The 21,688-nt window shown below is 47.6% G+C and overlaps 1 protein-coding gene across 1 annotated transcript in view; it reads right to left on the bottom strand.

The window, feature by feature from the left end:
* Positions 1-18,457, bottom strand: part of LOC138567614 (galanin receptor 2b-like) — a 409,857-nt gene extending 391,400 nt beyond the window's left edge. The window contains exon 1 of the mRNA XM_069646028.1: positions 18,351-18,457. The gene's annotated coding sequence lies outside the window, so the exon portion shown is untranslated. The remainder of the gene's footprint in view (positions 1-18,350) is intronic.
* Between the last annotated feature and the right edge of the window lie 3,231 nt (positions 18,458-21,688).

The raw sequence follows: 21,688 nt of genomic DNA, 5'->3' as shown, positions 1-21,688 counted from the left end.
TTTCAGGAGCGATTGATCATTAAAACAACCCAATCCTGTTTTCTGAATACAAAACCCCCACCCCTGAGAGACTGCTGGCAGACTGACAGAAGCCCTGCAAAAGAGATGGGAGTTGGCAGAAGGTGTGGCAGTCAGGAGGAGCAAGGGTGCAGAGAAGAAAGGTTGTGGTAGAGCCCGGTGCGTTGCTATCAGATAATTCTAGGATGGACGCTTTAATATCTTCCAATGATAAGGGGACCTCTGGGGCCTCGCTTGCTTCTCTGGATAGCAGTGAAGGCGGAATACCTTGCAAACATTGCTCTAGCTCAGCTTGGGCAACCCTGCCCTTCGGTTGGTACAATCCACATTAAAAGGCCTAAAACACAGCATTAATGTCTATGTCTGTGTGCACTACTGCCCCGCCCGAAGATTGTATACAGGTTAAACGCTCATTCCCTGTGTCTGTCCTCACCAGTCGAGCCAACAGCCAGCCAGGCCTATCTGCTTCACCATATTTCCTAGCCATCATTGGCCTGGCCATGAACTTCAATTCTCTTCTAGCAGCTTCCCGAAAGCCACCGAGCTCAGTTTTCATATCTATCTGTACCCTAGGTGAGGGACTATGGGCGTAGTGTCGTTGAAGTGCTCTCTGCTTGGTCTCCATCCTGTCTAGATATCTCCTGATAGATTTCATAACCCCGAACTCTGTAGACATGGCGATCCTTGCGTACACCTTAAAGACCTGCCATAATAGAAAGAGGACACGTGATCAGATTAAGAGAGAACGCAGAATCTGACAACGTGGCCCGCTTAAATCGCCATGGGGCGTCAATCTCCCTCCAGTTGACATGTTGAGTACCAGTAGTATCGGGGAATGATCAGAGAGTGTCTGAGAGAATACACTACAGTCCGATATATTATTAAGTAGTGTGTTGGATACTAGCCACATGACTACTTGTGAGTGCATGTCGTGGACTGTGCAATAGTATGTGTGTTCCCTGTCTGCATCATGCACTATCCGCCACACATCCACCAAGCCCAGCATAACCAAATTGTTAATTATAACCTTTGGCGCTTTAGTGAGAGTTCTGTGCGATGTCCCTGTACACTCCTTTATTGTGTCCTAAATAGTGTTTAGGTCACCTCCCCATAGGATCTCTGCCATCGGATACGAGGAGCAGTATTGGAAAACCCTATCATAGAAGTATGTTTGGCCCATCTACATTGACCAATAGTACTTTCCTCCTGTGTAATATCCCATGAACCAAAACGTAACGCCCTTCCACATCAATTCTGGAGCACAAATGTGTGCACTCTAGTGATCGGTGTATCAGTGTCATGACTCCCCTGGCTTTTGTCGAGTAAGATGTGAAATAACGTTGATTGTCCCAGCTGGCAGCAAACCCACCTACCTGCTGTTCCAGTGGTATTTTGGCAATCTGTCTGTTCAAATAAGCTGCGATCTCGCAGGCCTTAACAGGATTGACACAGTCCCCGAACATTTCAACTAAGGAGGGAAATACTCGTTTCCCTTTCACCTAACTGCGCCATAGGGCCCAGATAGTATAGTGTTGTACATTAGATCTAGTTGTTTCATTTCCATTCTCCGTTTCCACCTCAATAAAGTGCATTTTCAAAGTTGTATCCCTTCCAAAACCCCATTACCTTCCCCCACTCCCACTGCCCCACAAACCTCAGCAGTGTAAACCCCATGCCCAACAATCCCCGTGCCCAAACAATACTGTTGCATTAGCAAGGGGGCTGACTGTTACCGTGACAGGTATTATCTATAGGATCTACACAATCTTTCAACCAAGCCTACACATGTTTGTGTTGCAATCAACATATAGCGGTAGAGAAGTGAATCTATACATAGAGACTTTCAGTGGCAATCCTGAGGAGGAGCTTCCTGCAGCATGATCGCCCCATGTGGGTATCCTGAATTCTATTGAACTAACTGCCTCCTCAGGTACAGTACAAAAAGAGGTCTTATTCAAACTACATCCGTGCTAGCAACATTATCGCATATTGAATATTTCTTTCCCACAATGGTTTAAGACCCATTTATATGTGGCGCCCTTGCTGCACCGCCACATAGAAGTCTGGGTACAGATGAACAGTTTGAGACTCTAGTCTCAGCTCTTTCTTCTCTCTGGCGCATCGTAGTATCAAGTCTCTATCCCTGTAATTCAGGATGCGTGCTATGATTGGGTGTGGATAGCCGCCCAGCGTAGGCTTCGCTGAAAGCGCCTGCGAGCTCTTTCAACCATGAAGTGCAGTGATAACGCTGTGTACCCCGTTCATTTTCTAAAGAGTCCTCCGACTGCAAGACTAATGATGCGAATATTGTTCCTACAGACCTCGATTCCAGGTCATCACACACTTGGCTGTCATAGCTTTCAGGTCTCTCATTAGAGTTGTGACATTAGTCTGCGGCTCACATACAGTATCCTCCGCCGGGCTGATTCTGTTCTCGGCTCCATTTATTCTGTGGGTTTTCCTGTCCAGCTGGGAGCAGATGGAGGCAACATTGATGGTTATAGCATCAAAGTTCGCATTTACTGATGTCAATCTCGCTGCATTGGGTCTAAAATCTGCAGTAGATTGAAGTGTTTGCTCTGTGCGAGGCTGTCTGTTCCACTGAATTGGGTTCACTGGGAGCGTACATCACCACTTTTGGGGGTTGCTTTGGCAAAGTGGTCCATGCTTCCTGTCTTCTGTAGGTAGCACACCCTACTCTGGACACAGGGGGTACTGCGCTGATGAAGAATGTCTTGATCCCAGCCAAACCAGCCCTATCTCCGGTTCCTCCACTACCCAAAGATATCCGCCAAAGAAAATCAACAATGGCCAAAATTGAGGATCCTAATATTAGGAGTTTTGTTTTGGACCCTAGAAATCTTATTATTACAAATGTTGATAAAGCCAGGGAATTCGAATCCAGGGAATCACTGAAGAGTAAAATTCTCTCTTGGCTCAATCATAGAGTGGGGCCCAACTGTATTAGATCACATGATCTGAAGGTCCTCCGAAGGATACAGCTAAATAACTGGTGTTCCACCGATAACACTGACTGTATTATTGTTGGATGTGGCCATAGCTCTCTTCCGTCGTTCCTGAATAGAATGAAAAATATGGACATTAATTCTCCCTCTAAGATAAGAATTGTCCTGAATTGACTGGCCTATTCGCTAGGGACACTGCTGTATAACGTTTTGTGCTGTTATTTTTTTTATCTGGCTACCCTGTGAACTATCTATGCACTATAGCTTTTTTGCTCTGTTTATTTTTTTTTCTACGTCATTTAGGTAATTTGCAATTGTTTGTATGTCGGCGCTCTTAAGCCTACGGGTCAGTGATGCGGTATAAATACATATAAATACATTTTAATTCAATTCAATTCCCCCGAGTGCCTTTCACCACAGTATTACAAGCACGTGCCTGGCCCACCAGGCCCACAACCAACCTTGTCTACTGATAAAACCCAGTGATCCTGAGTGGTTGGGGTGGATATTGTGGCTGTGTATACACTGCCGTTACACAAAAGGGGAAGGCGACTTTGCATCCCCAATAAGAGTGTTTCCTTCCTGCCTCCACCATATCCTATGGGCCACACAACTTTTTTGTGAGCTGAACGTATGTACCAGGCTTTATATTCTGACCGAAGATATGCAGCAATGTCAGAGTGGTTGAACCAGCAAGTCCTTCCCATGCACTCCTCTGTGAATACAGGCTACACAGAGCCGCCGCTTAGCCCCCTGATTCAATATCACAAATGTGCTCAGCACCCGGAGCCGAAATCAGGCGCCACCGCTGGGCCCTGCCGATACTATGTGCGTGTCCACGTAGGCCCTCTAGGACAATGCGCTCCACTCTATTTTAAATCGCAGATATCTCCGTCACTATGGCTCATACAGAGACCGGGTTTTGATCAGTCGAACTGCTGCACCTTATACTTTGCTTTCGGTCTACATGCACTTTAGGCTCCGCTCCTCATCTAGGGTATGTCTGTGACACACGGAGTCTATGAGTGAGCTTCCATCTTGCGCGGCTGCTCCACAGCGCCCCCAAGAATCAATGATCTAGACTATTCCAGAATATGTAATGTCATGTTACACTATGTAACATGTTATATGGAGGTTCATTGTTATCTTTTTATTCTTGGCCAAATCCTACTTTGCCAGAGCATCCTGTGCACATCTAAAGGTTCTGCCTGCAAAACAAAGCTTCCCGGGTCTGCAACAGCCAGGACTCTGCCTACATTTGTGGAAGCCATCTGGAGCACTATATTGGCTCCCAAATGGACATGTGACACACTGCCTCCCTTATTCGGTCTCCTCTGGCCATCCAGACCAGGCATCTGCAGCCAACGGCCAAAAGCAGCAATAGGCAGTTCCCTGTTTGGGCCTGTTGGGGACAGAAAGGGCTTTGGACCAGAACCCCTACTCAATGACAGGACTTTGCCAAACGTACCCTTTACCCGACTTCTGCTTCCACGCATACACATTCTTCTACCCATTGACTCTCCATTCACTGCAGAGCTTCTGTTACATCACAGGGTCAAGGGGCATTGTTCTTTGAGCCTATAAACTGTATTTTCGTTACCTATAGCCCCATTCTTGCCCAACTCAAAATGTACACCTGTTTTTTTCTGAGTTAACTATTCAGCCCTTCTCATTCCACCCACCCATCTACCCCCTCTCTTGGACTGCATCCTTTCTTCATTGTCTTCACTTGCTATTTCTCCTACCCATGATTGTGCATCTTGACTTTGCTCCTTTCCACCTTCTACTCACTCTTCTCCTTCCCTTCTCTCATAGCCTTCAGCCTCAACTTGCTGTAACTTCTGCATCACTCTCCAGCCTCCCCATCTTCCTCCTTCCCCCCCTGCACCCTCAAATAAGAGGCCTCAACTATCCCCCTCAATTACTGACAACACTTCCTCCCCTCCACCATCACCTACCACTATTTCACAAGGCCTCTGGAAAGCGCAATCCCTCCGCAACACGTCTTCCTAGATCACAGACCACTTGTCACCCTCACCTTTCACTTCTGGCTATCACAGAAACCTGGATCTCCCCTGATGACTCTGCTACACTAGCAGCTCTCTGCACTGACTCTGCTACCTGCTCTCACTCTCCCAGTCTTTTTGGGAAGGGCAGCAGTGTGGGGTTCCTTATCAGTTGAGTTCAGAAAGGCTTTATTCGACACTGTAGTCTTTAGCATCAATAGCTGACAGTCATCAGTAATAATGCACACTACAAACTGAGACATGAAAGTCATGAACGGAAGTCCACTAGCATCGATTTCAGTGCTATCCCTGGCATAGATATTTCTGATTTGCAGTGAACAGTGATGGAGGCAGTGATATTGCCTTGCAAGGGTGCTGGCAAAACAGATTGTCGCCCTAATTGTAAAACCATAGGCTGTGAGTAGGCATGTATGTTCTACAAACGTTATTCTAAACTTTGTTCGAGCTATCCTTGGCTGATTTACATGTTTCTGCCTTTGAAGGTGTTTTTGACCACACAATAGATAAGTGGTGGGTTTGGGTTAGGTATATAGAAAGAGGGAGGGGGTGATGGGACAGGAGAAAGGGTTGCAGCAGGTCTCCACACGGGTTTTGCTCTAAATGAATGGCTAAAACAATCAAAAAATAAATTCAGCAAAATATAATTCGGCAAAAAAAAAGTAGAGGAAACCTCATAGTTCCTGAAGCGCTTATGAGGAGTTATGTAATGTCCTTTTATTTTATTGGTCATTTCGAATGCTACTTGAAATGCGGGTTAACGGCTTCAAGGCACCAAGGGTTTGGTAGGAAGGGGAAGGAGGGAAGTATCTGATGAGGAGAGGGTCTGGCTGTACAAGCAGTAGGAGAACGTTGGGTGCAAGGCAGTAACAATAACCATTCACAGTCCAAAGCAACACTACCGGTTATATAAATGGAACACTAAACAATAAAGACGTGTACCATGTGGGTGTGTTGATGTTGTGTTCAGTTGTGACAGCATTAGATGATTTAAGGAAAAGAAAAACTGTTTAATGGGAGCTTTGAAACAGTACTTCTTATTGTATAAGTGCCTAACAAGCAAACAACAAAATAAATAAATAAATAATGGTAATTGCGGCCGATTCCCAGAGATCAGTTACTGCCACAGAGGGCAATTAGAATCACAAAGAAGTTACTCCAGACTGGTAAATCTGAAGTAAGTTATGATGTGTTTTGTTATGTTATAGAGCTTTTATACTGTGCCAAAGTAGTCCTAGTTATACACAGTCGATTCAAATGTACTCATAGTAACTTTTTTGGGTATTGGCCACTTGGACATCATTGCTGTGGTATGTATTTTTGTGGCTGAGCTGCATCTGGAATGATTTGCAAATCGACTAGCAGGTATGTCATATGTTTTATTTTATTTTAATATTCTTACAGCCATAAAACAGACTTTGTATATACACATTTAAGTACACAAACATGATCAATACATTACTGTCGCAATATGTAATACATATGTTTCTGCTAAAATTGTTAAACTAAAAGATTGCATACAAACTTAAATTTGTATAAAAACCCTGTTGATAACACCTTTAAAATGTCCATAACTAGACTATAAAATGTCATCATGTGATAGATAATATTAGCATAATTTCCTTCTTGCAGCAGTCTCCACATTGATGTAACATCACCACAATCTTATAACAATAACTTTTCATGTATTTACTTAGATCATTCAAACTAGCACAAAAGCACATTAGATGTTTTGTTGATTCTATGATATATACATGACTCCCACCTGGGGGAGCAAGTCGGGTACAGAGACATAAAATACTCCCACCTGGGGAGAGAAAGAGGCACGGCGTACCTCTGCATTAAAAGTCACAGAATTCCCTCCCACAGGAGAGAAGAGGCGGCCTGTGGTGTGGCTTTGGCTAACTCCACATCAAGGGAATCGTCTCCCACCTGCGGGGGAGGGGGGGCGGAAGGGGGAGAATCAGAATGGCCTCTGCCGCGCTGCTGCATTAAATAAACAAACTCCCGCCCAGGAGGGGAGAGAAGGAGCGGAGTGGCGCCCTGCTGCCGCCGCGCTGATGGAGGAGACGCGCTGCAGTCTTGAAATGTGGACATCTCCCACTTGGAGAGAGAGAGAGAGCGAGAGAAGGCGGGGCAGGCCCTGCTGCTCTGCTGGTACGAACAAGACCCCAAAACCTTGTCGGCAAGCTCACCCAGACCACAGCCCTCAGTCAAGAGGGTGCTTGTGCGGCCAGGTGGAGCAGAGGCCAGCAGCCCCTCCTCCACTATAACGCAGGGCCTACTACCTGCTGGCACAGGGTAGCCTGAATGTGGCACTCGGTCATGCCTACCTGCCCCTCCCAACAATGGACACTTGCGCTCTGTGCAGCAGATGTGTCCCCTGGTGTATCGGGGTGCAGCTTGCCCTGCCAGCCGAGTGGGTGTTATTCCCCAGAAACGAAGGAACTGCAGCTGGTGTGGCCTTTGTTGGTCCCGGTGTGGCTTTTCTGGCTTATAAAATGTGCTCTCGACTCACTGGACTAATACAAGTGAGGTGTTCCCCATCCCCATGTCCGTGCCTATCCTTGCGGCCATATTGCTGAAGCATGTGTCAGGAGCCAGCCGGCACCCCTGCTCCCTACAGACGATGGTGGGTGAGATTGAACAGTGATGTACTTTTGAAGCTGTGTGCCAGCATATGGGTGTCATGCTTAAAGTGGAAGCAGTGAAGTGTTGGCCTGAAGCTGTGATCCTGCGTACTGTCCGTAGCATACCGGACTACATTTGAAAATCAAAATTCCTGAGATGTATGCCCCACCCACAGCCACACAAGGCTCCGCCCAATTGCACACGGCTCCGCCCACACGCCCCGCCCACCTGTCAAAAAGGTAAGCTCGGTTGTTACTTTCAATCCAATGATTAGTGCTTCTTCTCTCCTCAGAGCTTGGAGCAGTGAAGAGAGACAAGTCGCAGGGAGACCCCAACCAAAGTGGAACTAGAACAGACCGAGAGCAGGTGAGAGATTGCCGGGAGATTTCTTTTGCCCCAGGGATCATGATTTCAACTCCACCAGATCGCTCCAAATCAAGTACACGATATTTGCACGCCTCTGCCGAAATAATGCTGCTTTCAATCCAATGACATGGATTGAAAGCAGCATTCTTTCGGCAGCGCCGCCAGCTTCATTTTGCTTACCACAGCACTGAAAATCATTAATTCATTCAATGCTATAGTAAGCAAAATGAAGGCAGCGCATCAGCCGAAATAATGCTGCTTTCTATCCAATGACATGGATTGTAAGCAGCATTATTACGGCGGTCGCGTTGAAAAAAAAAAGTTAGTGAATGCTGACTGCCAACAGCGGCCTCATATAGTGGTACAGGCAGTGAGTGGGCACGAACATTTCACGCCGTTTCCAGGTCCCGCGCACTTCTCCACCCGATTGGCTATCAGCGGCCGACTATCAGGTGGAGAATTTGACAGGACCCGGAAGGACTGTCAAAATTCCTGAGATTACAGGGTCTTTTCCGGAGACCCAGAGCAATGCCTAAAATTCCGAAAGTTAGGCAGGTATGGTCCGTAGGCTTAAAATGGGCCCAGCAAAGAGGGATATCATTGTTGTTCCTTGTTGTTCCCCACCCATCCCTTGGGCTGATATGTGCATCCAAAGCGGTGGTCCCACGCGTCGAGTGTGCTTAAAACGGATTCTGTAAAGGTGCATGTCATTGTTGCACCACCTCTTTTGGACTAATGCAGTGTTTTTGTGTGTGTGATGTCCAATTCCCCACTAGCTGAATTTTAAATGTATGTGACAGTGTTCTCCCCCCAAGGACTGATTATTGTAATGTGCGGTGATTGGTCTATGTAATGTTGATTAATGATGTTGTTCGGATCATTTACCCTAGGCATGGGATGTTGTGAATGAAGCCACTCCCAGGGCTCATGCAGTATCACGTGTTGGTGACACATGGTACACCATGCTATGGTCACAATAAAAGGGGCACAAGACTTCCTGTGTGCCAGTTACTAACCAAACTCACTATCATGATGTCATGCTTGTATGCAGGATTGGTGGTGGCCCTACCATGCCCCATAACACAGGGGGCTGTGTAGATCACTCTATCATCGGAAGCTTTTTTCCCCCCCGTAGGATGCCATGCATAGGGTCCTCCCGTGTTTTATGCTATTCATGAGTCTGATGTGGTTGGGTCGACTCGCCCCCTGTTCCCCAGACAAGCAAGAGGCAGGGGGGCAGGCCTCTGTGGTGGTTGATCATGTTTGTGAAAATACTGCCCTTGATTCTCGATGATATCATGCTTAACGAGATATGTTCTACTACTGGGGCACAGGGCTTCTGCATGCTGCCTCATAAAGCCTCATGAAAATGTGCTTAGTTAGGAGTGTGGTCCAGAGCAAAACTAAGTCACTGTGGCCTGTGCAACTAACGGATTGACTTAATGTTGACAATACAATTGGATGGTTTCTTCACAGAAAAAACTGCGCCACACTTGTTAGTTAATTTCAAGAACTTTATAAATTCTTATTGAAAGGCCCTTTTTGATTACACATGTTTCTGCACTGCATGTGCCTTTTACAAATCAGGGCAAATAAACACATTAGATCACAGATTATCAGATTATCACTCTCATTTTCATCTTCATTGGATTTCAGGTTGACAATTCTCAGGGTTCAAATCCCACCCCCATTTGCTAGGTAGTACCGCTCGTGTCGCGAGAGTAGTGGTAATCACTGCTGTTCCACAATAGTTGGGCCGCTGGAGACCACAAGGGGCCTGCTTACTTCATAGTCAATATTCAATAGCGGGAGGCCTACCGTGTGGACCGACGAGAAGCGTTGAACCATGACCAGTCAGTCAGTGGCCGAAGAGAGTTGGCACAACAAAACCCCAATCTTTATTAATGTTGACAATTGTCCCATGTGAAGTTAACAAGGACCTGCCAGGTGAGTAACTTGCAGGTCTCCAACCCCAATGCCAATGAGGTATATGTGCCTGCTTCAGGTATTTGTATCCAACCTGTAGGTCACCAATTCCATTGTTAGCGAGAGAGTCAGTGTGGTATATGTGCCTGTTACAGAGATGTGTGTCTGTCCTGCAGGTCACAAGCTCCAAGGCCAGTGAGATACCCAGAAGGGTATATGTACTTGATTCAGAGATGTGCGTTTAACCTGTAGGTCACAGGTTCCTGCTAGAACTCAAACAATTTTTTTTCTGAGAAGGTACAGACAGTATCTTGCGGCGTAATGCTGTCTTCTTTTGTCAATGCGGTGGACTGCTGACTTCAGTCGGAGGGCAGATTGCCTGTTTTCTTTTGTTGCGGCGGACTGCCATCTTCTTTTTTCAGTGCAGCGGACTGCCATCTTCCATCGGTGTGGCAGACTGCCGTCTTCTGTCAGTGCGACCGACTGCCACCTTCGTTGGTGCAGCCGGTTGACGTCATCTTTTGGACCTGTGCTGTTGCACGCTGTGCTCGTTTCCCCTCGTCGCTAGTTGTTTTGTTCAGAGAAGGGACAGATGGTGTCAGTGGCCCCGCGGACAGAGCTGCAGCTCCGAGAACAGTGTAATCTGGACGTTGCACACAAGTAACGAGATCGGAGACGGTGGAATCTTAAAGCTCTTTTTTAATCTCTCTCTACATTCTGCCTCCCAGGCTCTAGTAGCCCCTGACTTCCTTCCTTCTCCCTATGCTATCACCTTCCGTCTGATCCTTAAGGTAGTCTCCCCCTTAAGGTCGTCCTCTGACATTCCACATACAACAAAGTCCCAGGCTTGTAGTTTACACACAGATCTGAGTAGGAAATATTTGCAATTGTAAGTGGAAGTATAATGAGTACAAAACACTTACAGATCTACTTTGCTCGGTGCTGACAACTTTAGGTCAAGCCAAGTACAGTGTGCTCTATCAGAGACCCTCAAACAGTCCATCACAGTCCTGTGCAAAGGACAAATATCCTGCAACAATATTGGATACAGTATGTGTTGAATGGTAATTAGGGCTTGGAAGTAATTACTGACCTCCTCTGAACTAATCGGAAGGCCCAAAATTGAATCAGTTTTCTTTTTACTGACCTAATTCCTCCTAACATTGTAACTTCAGCTGCAGCCTAGCAGTCTTCATTGCATGCACTAATTTATTTATTTATTCATTTGCTTATTTATTTAATGAAAATTACAGGGGAAACAATGCTTTTTTGCCACAAAAATGCTTACAAAACGTTTTAACATTGATTTACAGAGCGGAGGACCAGTGTCCTTAACAATGGGTGCGAGGATGTGGATACAAGACCAGATGATGCAGTGGAGGTAGAAACATGAAACAGGGACGAGGACAGTAGATCATGATATAGGAACGTGATAGTGGAGGAAGCGCTACGTTTTAGGATGAAGGGGTGAGGGGAAAGTGCTGTGGGGATGCGTAGAGAGGGAGTGGGAGAGGACAACAGGGAGATGTGGGGTAGAAAGCTCTGCAAGTGGTCCTTCAGTAAGGAGGATAGCTAGGAGGTTGGATTTAAATATTTGCAAATGGGAGTAGTGCAGAGTACAAGTTAACAGCCTTATAGGCCTCAGGAAGTGTTTACCTCGGAAATTAACAAGGGGGGTCCTGGGAGTCCCTCTGCCAGACATTAGTCCTGGTTACGAGAGACTTACCCAGAGTCTTTAGCTCACTATCTTTCACAGAGAAGAAATATCCCAAACATATCAGTCTTTGTCCTGCCCTGGGGCAGTCCAGCACCGAAATGCTAGGCAATTCTCCTCTGAACAAGAGTACCAACAGAAACCCCAGACACGCCTGCCTAACCAGGACTAATGTCTGGCAGAGGGACTCCCAGGACCCCCCCTTGTTAATTTGCATATTTAAGTAACTATGGGTCTCACCCTAAGTTACTAGGGGAATCCAGACGTGGACCCCTTGCTCACTATTCTTAGAGAGGCACAGATCCACCCTACTGATGAGGTCCAACCAGACCGAAACACGTGTCTGGGGTTTCTGTTGGTACTCTTGTTCAGAGGAGAATTGCCTAGCATTTCGGTGCTGGACTGCCCCAGGGCAGGACAAAGACTGATATGTTTGGGATATTTCTTCTCTGTGAAAGATAGTGAGCTAAAGACTCTGGGTAAGTCTTTCGTAACCAGGACTAATGTCTGGCAGAGGGACTCCAGGACCCCCCCTTGTTAATTTGCATATTTAAGTAACTTTGGGTCTCACCCTAAGTTACTAGGGGAATCCAGACGTGGACCCCTTGCTCACTATTCTTAGAGAGGCACAGATCCACCCTACTGATGAGGTCCAACCAGACCGAAACACGTGTCTGGGGTTTCTGTTGGTACTCTTGTTCAGAGGAGAATTGCCTAGCATTTCGGTGCTGGACTGCCCCAGGGCAGGACAAAGACTGATATGTTTGGGATATTTCTTCTCTGTGAAAGATAGTGAGCTAAAGACTCTGGGTAAGTCTTTCGTAACCAGGACTAATGTCTGGCAGAGGGACTCCCAGGACCCCCCCTTGTTAATTTGCATATTTAAGTAACTTTGGGTCTCACCCTGAGTTACTAGGGAAATCCAGACGTGGACCCCTTGCTCACTATTCTTAGAGAGGCACAGATCCACCCTACTGATGAGGTCCAACCAGACCGAAACACGTGTCTGGGGTTTCTGTTGGTACTCTTGTTCAGAGGAGAATTGCCTAGCATTTCGGTGCTGGACTGCCCCAGGGCAGGACAAAGACTGATATGTTTGGGATATTTCTTCTCTGTGAAAGATAGTGAGCTAAAGACTCTGGGTAAGTCTTTCGTAACCAGGACTAATGTCTGGCAGAGGGACTCCCAGGACCCCCCCTTGTTAATTTGCATATTTAAGTAACTTTGGGTCTCACCCTGAGTTACTAGGGGAATCCAGACGTGGACCCCTTGCTCACTATTCTTAGAGAGGCACAGATCCACCCTACTGATGAGGTCCAACCAGACCGAAACACGTGTCTGGGGTTTCTGTTGGTACTCTTGTTCAGAGGAGAATTGCCTAGCATTTCGGTGCTGGGCTGCCCCAGGGCAGGACAAAGACTGATATGTTTGGGATATTTCTTCTCTGTGAAAGATAGTGAGCTAAAGACTCTGGGTAAGTCTTTCGTAACCAGGACTAATGTCTGGCAGAGGGACTCCCAGGACCCCCCCTTGTTAATTTGCATATTTAAGTAACTTTGGGTCTCACCCTAAGTTACTAGGGGAATCCAGACGTGGACCCCTTGCTCACTATTCTTAGAGAGGCACAGATCCACCCTACTGATGAGTTCCAACCAGACCGAAACACGTGTCTGGGGTTTCTGTTGGTACTCTTGTTCAGAGGAGAATTGCCTAGCATTTCGGTGCTGGACTGCCCCAGGGCAGGACAAAGACTGATATGTTTGGGATATTTCTTCTCTGTGAAAGATAGTGAGCTAAAGACTCTGGGTAAGTCTTTCGTAACCAGGACTAATGTCTGGCAGAGGGACTCCCAGGACCCCCCCTTGTTAATTTGCATATTTAAGTAACTTTGGGTCTCACCCTAAATTACTAGGGGAATCCAGACGTGGACCCCTTGCTCACTATTCTTAGAGAGGCACAGATCCACCCTACTGATGAGGTCCAACCAGACCGAAACACGTGTCTGGGGTTTCTGTTGGTACTCTTGTTCAGAGGAGAATTGCCTAGCATTTCGGTGCTGGACTGCCCCAGGGCAGGACAAAGACTGATATGTTTGGGATATTTCTTCTCTGTGAAAGATAGTGAGCTAAAGACTCTGGGTAAGTCTTTCGTAACCAGGACTAATGTCTGGCAGAGGGACTCCCAGGACCCCCCCTTGTTAATTTGCATATTTAAGTAACTTTGGGTCTGACCCTAAGTTACTAGGGGAATCCAGACGTGGACCCCTTGCTCACTATTCTTAGAGAGGCACAGATCCACCCTACTGATGAGGTCCAACCAGACCGAAACACGTGTCTGGGGTTTCTGTTGGTACTCTTGTTCAGAGGAGAATTGCCTAGCATTTCGGTGCTGGACTGCCCCAGGGCAGGACAAAGACTGATATGTTTGGGATATTTCTTCTCTGTGAAAGATAGTGAGCTAAAGACTCTGGGTAAGTCTTTCGTAACCAGGACTAATGTCTGGCAGAGGGACTCCCAGGACCCCCCCTTGTTAATTTGCATATTTAAGTAACTTTGGGTCTCACCCTAAGTTACTAGGGGAATCCAGACGTGGACCCCTTGCTCACTATCCTTAGAGAGGCACAGATCCACCCTACTGATGAGGTCCAACCAGACCGAAACACGTGTCTGGGGTTTCTGTTGGTACTCTTGTTCAGAGGAGAATTGCCTAGCATTTCGGTGCTGGACTGCCCCAGGGCAGGACAAAGACTGATATGTTTGGGATATTTCTTCTCTGTGAAAGATAGTGAGCTAAAGACTCTGGGTAAGTCTTTCGTAACCAGGACTAATGTCTGGCAGAGGGACTCCCAGGACCCCCCCTTGTTAATTTGCATATTTAAGTAACTTTGGGTCTCACCCTAAGTTACTAGGGAAATCCAGACGTGGACCCCTTGCTCACTATTCTTAGAGAGGCACAGATCCACCCTACTGATGAGGTCCAACCAGAACGAAACACGTGTCTGGGGTTTCTGTTGGTACTCTTGTTCAGAGGAGAATTGCCTAGCATTTCGGTGCTGGACTGCCCCAGGGCAGGACAAAGACTGATATGTTTGGGATATTTCTTCTCTGTGAAAGATAGTGAGCTAAAGACTCTGGGTAAGTCTTTCGTAACCAGGACTAATGTCTGGCAGAGGGACTCCCAGGACCCCCCCTTGTTAATTTGCAGTGTTTACCTCCGGCAACAACTTGGAACCAGGTATTATCTTATGATAAGTATAGCTTTGACCATGAGCACTGTTTTTCACGGTTCTTTCTTCAAATAATTGCAATTGCACAAACACATTGCCCGTGCCTGGGTCCGGTGAGAATCACCCTTTTCAAATGAATCCATGGGTGTGTTTCCAGAAGAAGAGGTTTTCTTTCGTCTGGATTAAAGTGGGGTTTCTTGACCCAATCATTGAACCACCATAATATTTGGAAATGGGACATAGCAAGGTGCACACGCTTTACTAAACTGGACCCCTTGACAAGAAATTACACAAGCTCCAAAGCGCCTGTAATCCTTGAGAATGGGCCTGGGGTTCCAAGTGTCTGCATGGTCTGATCTGTAACCAATCAGCTGTCTTGTGGTGTATTATCTTTGCCTCCATCTGCAGTTATTTTCCCCTTCTCTTTTAAGCTGTTTCCTTTGGAGGATTGGTTTTCTACTTTCTCATCAGAGCGCCCAACTAGTTCAAAAGTACTTTGCTCTAAATCATCACTCACGCAAATGAAAAAATCTCCTTTTCCTCTCAGGACCACAAGATCAAAGCCGGTTTTAATGTCACAGCACCACTGATGCCGCTGACCGCTCCTATGTGATTCAGTGCCATTCAGGAGTCAACGTTCAAAAGACAGGAATGGAGACACAGAAGGAATACTTGAAAGTTTGCCACTTAAAGTATTGATCCATGGATCCATCAGGGGACCAGCTTGAAACTCCTTTTTAAATAGAGGGACCCCTCCCACTTAAAGCCTTATGCACATTATAGCACATTTGATTTTCTCTTCATTCCTAGAACCTTACATTTTGGGGAGTTTTAAGCACAGGGCTGGAAGTCACCTTCTATGACTTTGGGTTTGGGTACGTCAGGGGCAGGAAGCTGAGTACTCTTATGATGATGAAATAAATGAAAGTGCTGCTGTGCAAAATGTTAACATGAAGGAGGCGTTGATTCAGTGAATAGCGGGCACTGCATAACCCGACGGCGGCTGCCTGAATGCTGAGCTCACCTGTGGAAAAATGCATTAGGGAAAATGACATACTTACATTTCTTAGACTATCTGGGCTGTCCACCAATCACAGAAAACTGAGAACAGAAAATAACCATCTGGCGTTTAGGAAACGTCTCAAGACACATCTCTTCAGATAAGAAACATAGTCTTTTACCATCTGATGCTATTACAGGGTTAGGAAGTGGTGAGGTTTTGTCTCACTATACATGTGTTGTAATGTCCAAGCGCCCTGATGCCTGCGGGCTACCAGCGCTTTACAAGCATAAATACATACATACATACAGAAGGAAACTTTCCCAACCACCTCTTTACTAGTTACATGGTGGTCGGGCTCAGAGGGGACCCAGCTCTATGCAGTTCTGACCCCCACAGGGCATAGACTGGCTTCCTCCTAGGCACTTTCCTGGTCTCAGACATACGTCCGGACACACCTTTTTGCTCTTTGTCTCATCAGAGATGAATGACGGTGTTACTGGTCCAGGCTGGGACCCTTCCTGGTGGACCCTGCATAACCTTCTCACTGTTCTATGTCATTTCATCGACGGGTGCAATTTCAATATTTTTTTACGAGTATGTTTTTCTGAAAAAAACTAATCGAAATTGATATTTTTTTTTATTTTTGGGAGGGTTCCCCCACCCAGTCCTAAATCCCTTATTGCTTTTTTTTTTAACCTATTCTTGACCCCCGCCACTTATATATACTTTCCAACCCCCCTATATATTTCAATGAGTTTTTTCAGTAAAATGTACTTGTAAAAAAAACATCGAAATTTCATCAGTTAATGAAAGAGCGTTATACCCCTTCTCACCCCAGCTGGCTGCAGGTCATGCACAGGGAGGTAGACCACGGTGCAGAGCATGCACTCACCCCCAAACTGTCTGCCCCATCCTGGTCACAGCTCACCCCCAAACTGTCTGGCCCATCCTGGTGACAGCTCACCCCCAAACTGTCTGGCCCATCCTGGTCACAGCTCACCCCCAAACTGTCTGGCCCATCCTGGTGACAGCTCACCCCCAAACTGTCTGGCCCATCCTGGTCACAGCTCACCCCCAAACTGTCTGGCCCATCCTGGTCACAGCTCTGGGACAAACATTCAACAGAAACAGGATGAAACTAATGAACGAGCAAAACATCTAAATACAACTCGCAACAAAAAGTATCACACCTGGAAGAAAACCTGCACTGAACATGGCAATAACATCTGTCGCAAACCACATTACAAGCTGGATAAAAGCAAGAGCAAAAGCTCGAATCATAGAGGAATGATTGGAAAGCAGCATGTCCAGGCCAAACACGAAACAGAAGCGGCCAGGGGGACTAGAACTCAGCAGAGGCAGGACACAACTCACCAGAAGCCGAGTGAAAACGTCACCCAATCAGGACAAATGCTGAACACAACTAGGACCAAACGTCATCAAAATGATTGCTTAAACTTACTGGAACTGGGAGTGGAGCGTAGTCGAATCGCGACCAAAATGCATCGACAACACAATTGAGATCAAAACTTCGAGGCGTAATTTTAAAAGAACCAGGAGAAAGAGTGCACCGAGGACAAATACTGAAAACCTCTCTAACACAAGTGGAGTAAAACTAACTATAACTGACGTGAGAACTGACGGTGACAATGACAAAAGCTAAGAGGAGCTAGGACCGACCCTCAACAAAACGATACCAAACCTCACCTGCACTCAACATTAATAGAGTGGAGAGCAACGCCCCACAGCACTTGCAAGACATTAAGCAGCCAAGCTGAGAAGTCCCAAAGCCCCAGAAAGAGGAAAGTGGCTTTTAAAAAAAACTGTCAGACCAGGCCCTTGGGGAACCTCGCCAATGCCTGCTCCGGGACTAACTGTGCGCTCTGGGGGAGCAACGCAAGTCAGTCCTCCTCGACGGCCACTCCGAAGAGCTCCTGCGACTGTCCCTCAACCGCCCCCCTTCAGTCCAGGTGTGGCAGTCACTCCTCAGTCCTCAGCTCGCCGTCACTGCTCATTCCCGATGGCTCTTTCGCTAGACAGCCCAAATATGACGGACCCAACCACTCCTCTGCCTAAATGCGCCACCGTGCCGAGTATATGCAGTGCGCGCGCCACCCCTCGCATCCTCTCTTTCACGTCTCACTCCACAGGTGACTGGAGCTGTAGCCCAGGCCCTGATGTTGCTGCCCCTCCCTAGCTCACACCGGACTGTTGAAGACTTCACCCAGCCAAGATCCGGCTGCCAGCCCTCAGCTCCGCCGGGACCGTTTCCCAGTCCAGACTTCACGGTCACATTCGGGATTGGCTGGGACTGCCACTCCTCAATCCGCGGGCTCCTGCAAACACGTGTGGCACTTTGCTGTACAAGTACGCCCGAACCCCACCTTTATCCTCCTCGGGACGACATGCCGCTCGGAACCCGCGCCAATAGAGGCACACTTAGCCCCCCTTGCACGCATGGCACCCGTTCCCTTACCTTGCCCACCTCTCCTGCGCGCCCTCTCTGCTCTGCACTGTAAATGGATTGGATCCCAGCCGAGCGGAGGGTGGGGGTCCTCAGACAGCAGCGCCGCACGAGTGACAGGACGGCCGCGCTCACAGGGCTGCCTCACACCGGAGCCCCCACCCCCAGCACAAACGGCAACAGCCAATCTCCCTCCCCTCTCTCTCTCCCACTCTAGGTTGCCCCCTCCCCGTTCCCCGTTCCTCCAGTGATTCAGGGCATTAGTTCCCATCACACATCATGCCCCCCCCCCACCTCAATACTCCGTTACCGTGCCCATCGGACGCGTGAGGTCCGCCTCGCCGTCCTCTGTGATCCCTCTCTCCTTCTTCCTGCGTCTGTTCCCTCCTCAGTATGTGCCCCCATCACGCCGACCTGCGCCTGTTCCCTCCTCAGTATGTGCCCCCATCACGCCTGTTCCTTCCTCAGTATGTGCCCCATCACGCCCATCACGCAGACCTGCGCCTGTTCCCTCCTCAGTATGTGCCCCCATCGCGCCTGTTCCTTCCTCAATATGTGCCCCCATCACGCCCATCACGCAGACCTGCGCCTGTTCCCTCCTCAGTATGTGCCCCCATCGCGCCTGTTCCTTCCTCAGTATGTGCCCCCATCACGCCCATCACGCAGACCTGCGTCTGTTCCCTCCTCAGTATGTGCCCCCATCACGCCCATCACGCAGACCTGCGCCTGTTCCCTCCTCAGTATGTGCCCACATCACGCACACACCAGGGAGTTCCCGTCCTTGCCTTGTCCTTTCCTACTCCAATTCTCCACGGCGCACACAAACACGCCACCTTCCCCCCTTTCCAATAGTACGCTTCATATATTAGTGAATCTCTCTCGCCATTACTTCTTTCCATTAAACACCCATCAGTTGTATCTTCTCTCTTCTTTGTTAGATCTCTCTCTCTCTCTCTCTCCCTCTCCCTCCCCTCGTCTATCGCTCTCTCTCACACACACCAGGACACTTTCTTCTCTTTACCGCCGCACCTGTGCCTCTGTGTGGTTGGCCTCATATAGAGCGAGTTATGGGCTAAATGAGCCTCAACATATTTCTATGCAGAGCCATCCCAAGGATGACTCTGGCACGAGAACAGGGAGATATCAATGTATACACTGCACTGATGATCCCTAATAAGGGTGAGACCAGGCATGTAGTTGTCCTGACAGCCTTGCAAATGTCTTTTTTGGGTTGATCAAGCTATGCACAAAGTAGCACTGCCCTCTTAGACAAAGACAATTTCCTGGAGAAAAAGGTTTGCATTTGGGCTAATTTGCACACCCACAGTGCCTTGCTGCTGTGGCTCACAACTGGAGGTGAGCTTCCAGTGATTAACTACTAGCGGCGCTGTGGAGTGCGTGGCTCAGCTCAATGGATTTTGCTACTATATATTATATATATATATATTACACAGCCCGTGGTAGCGGCCGTGTAGTTATGGTTAAGTTGCTAAACCCTCAGGGAGACCACTTTTTGGGTGGTTTATAACTTTGCTCCCAAATATTGTTTTTTTCCATAGACTGAATTGGAAAAAACTTTGTGCATGCCTACAGGCCAAACCGCTGGATGGATTTTAACCAAATTTGCGGCAGGAGCGGGTGCATGGTTCCGAAAGCTTGCTTTTGTATGTTTGGTGGAAATCCAAGCAGTATTTCTGTTGCAAAGAACTGAAATGTACATCTCAAAAAATTAGTGATATGTGGCTCCGCTCTGCGGACCCATTTCCCTGTTCGCTCTGCAGACAAAAGTCTCATTGGCTTGCAGTACGCCGTGATGTCGGCGAACATTGAACGCGGCCGGTGGTTGGCTGGAGGGAAGCGGTGCATCAACATTTTTGGGAAACGCCGCCATGATGTTTCTGAGGATAGTGTGGCACTCAAAGGGGTTGCAAAACATGGTTTGCAGGATCGGGTGGGTAAAATAGGGGAAGAAAAGTTTTGGGGGAGTGAAAAGCGAAACATATAGTATATTTGTTTATGTCGAAGAGGACAGTGGTGTGCGACTGGTGTTCGCATGCAGTGAAGCAATTTGAGGGTACCTCCTCAGGCGACTACCTTCTGTAGTGACTGCATGAACGCTCCATTGGGAATGGGGACTGCATTGCAGATGATACGAAGATATTGACAATGTGCTGTGCTGTTGGCTAGGGCTGCCGGTGGTTATGTTGCCTTTATGGGTTCCCATTGTGTTGTGGCGTTGGGTAGGGGTGCCGCTGGCTGTGGTACGTTTGTCAGTCGTGGTACGTGGCCATATGTTCCCATGCATGCTTCCATTGCCTTGTAGTGGTTGTGGGCAAGGCCCAGGCTTTTGGGAGCATGGGCGGAGGCCGTAGGATTCCACATGTACCCAAGAGCCTGGGCCTTGGGCACAACCCCCGCAACGCAATGCGGCCATGACTGGGAGCAGTGTGATACTGGTATGTGGATTGTACACATATGTATGCAGAGTGTATTCCCTTTTTCTTAGCTCATTTGGGTAAGTTATTAAAACCATACATTGCTCCATCCCACACACTGTTAAATATGTGAGTGTATGGTACTCAGCATTGCAGATTGTTTGTGGAGGCAATGTTAGACTTGTTACAGCAGCAGCAGTGAGACATACAACCATTTGTGTTTGGAATGGTGTGGCCGTGAACACAGCCTTGCTTCAGGGAGTGCATTAAGACATTGCAAAATGAAATGATTTCTTCAGCATCACACTTTTGCCATATGGACCATTTATGCAGCTACTCACATATACTTCATTGGCGGGTAGCTGAACAAGCGACTACCGTCTGTGATGAGTACAGGCAGAGCCCATTGGGGATGGGGAGTGCATTGCAGATGATATGAGGATATTTGCATTTGGCGTACCATGTTGTGTTGTGACTGCCAAGCCCCTACTGCCTTGTGTGCATGGCTAGAGCCCTTGGACATAACAGTCTGGCCACTGGTTGGAAGTAGGTTTGAAATGGTTGCCTTGTTTGGGTCAGTTTCTATACCAATACGTAACTCCACTCAGTTGGGTTACGTGGCCACATGTTCCCATGCATGGCTCCATCGCCTTGTAGTGCTTGTGGGCAAGGCCTCAGTTCTTGGGTGCATGGGCGGAGGCCACCCACCACGCAATGCAGCCATGCATGGAATCAGTGTGATACTGGTATGTGGATTGCACATATATGTATGCAGAGTGCTTTCCCTTTTCCTTCGCTCATTTGGGTACATTATTATAACCATATGTTGCTCCTTCCCACACACTTTTAAACATGTAACTGTCCTAAAGTACTCACCTTTGGAGATTTTTTGTGGAGGACATGTTAGACTTGTTG

This window comes from Ambystoma mexicanum, chromosome 2p (genome assembly GCF_040938575.1).
Source record: "Ambystoma mexicanum isolate Mex_15411 chromosome 2p, UKY_AmexF1_1, whole genome shotgun sequence".
Lineage (NCBI taxonomy): Eukaryota > Metazoa > Chordata > Amphibia > Caudata > Ambystomatidae > Ambystoma > Ambystoma mexicanum.
This window is presented reverse-complemented; position numbering and strand designations above follow the sequence as displayed.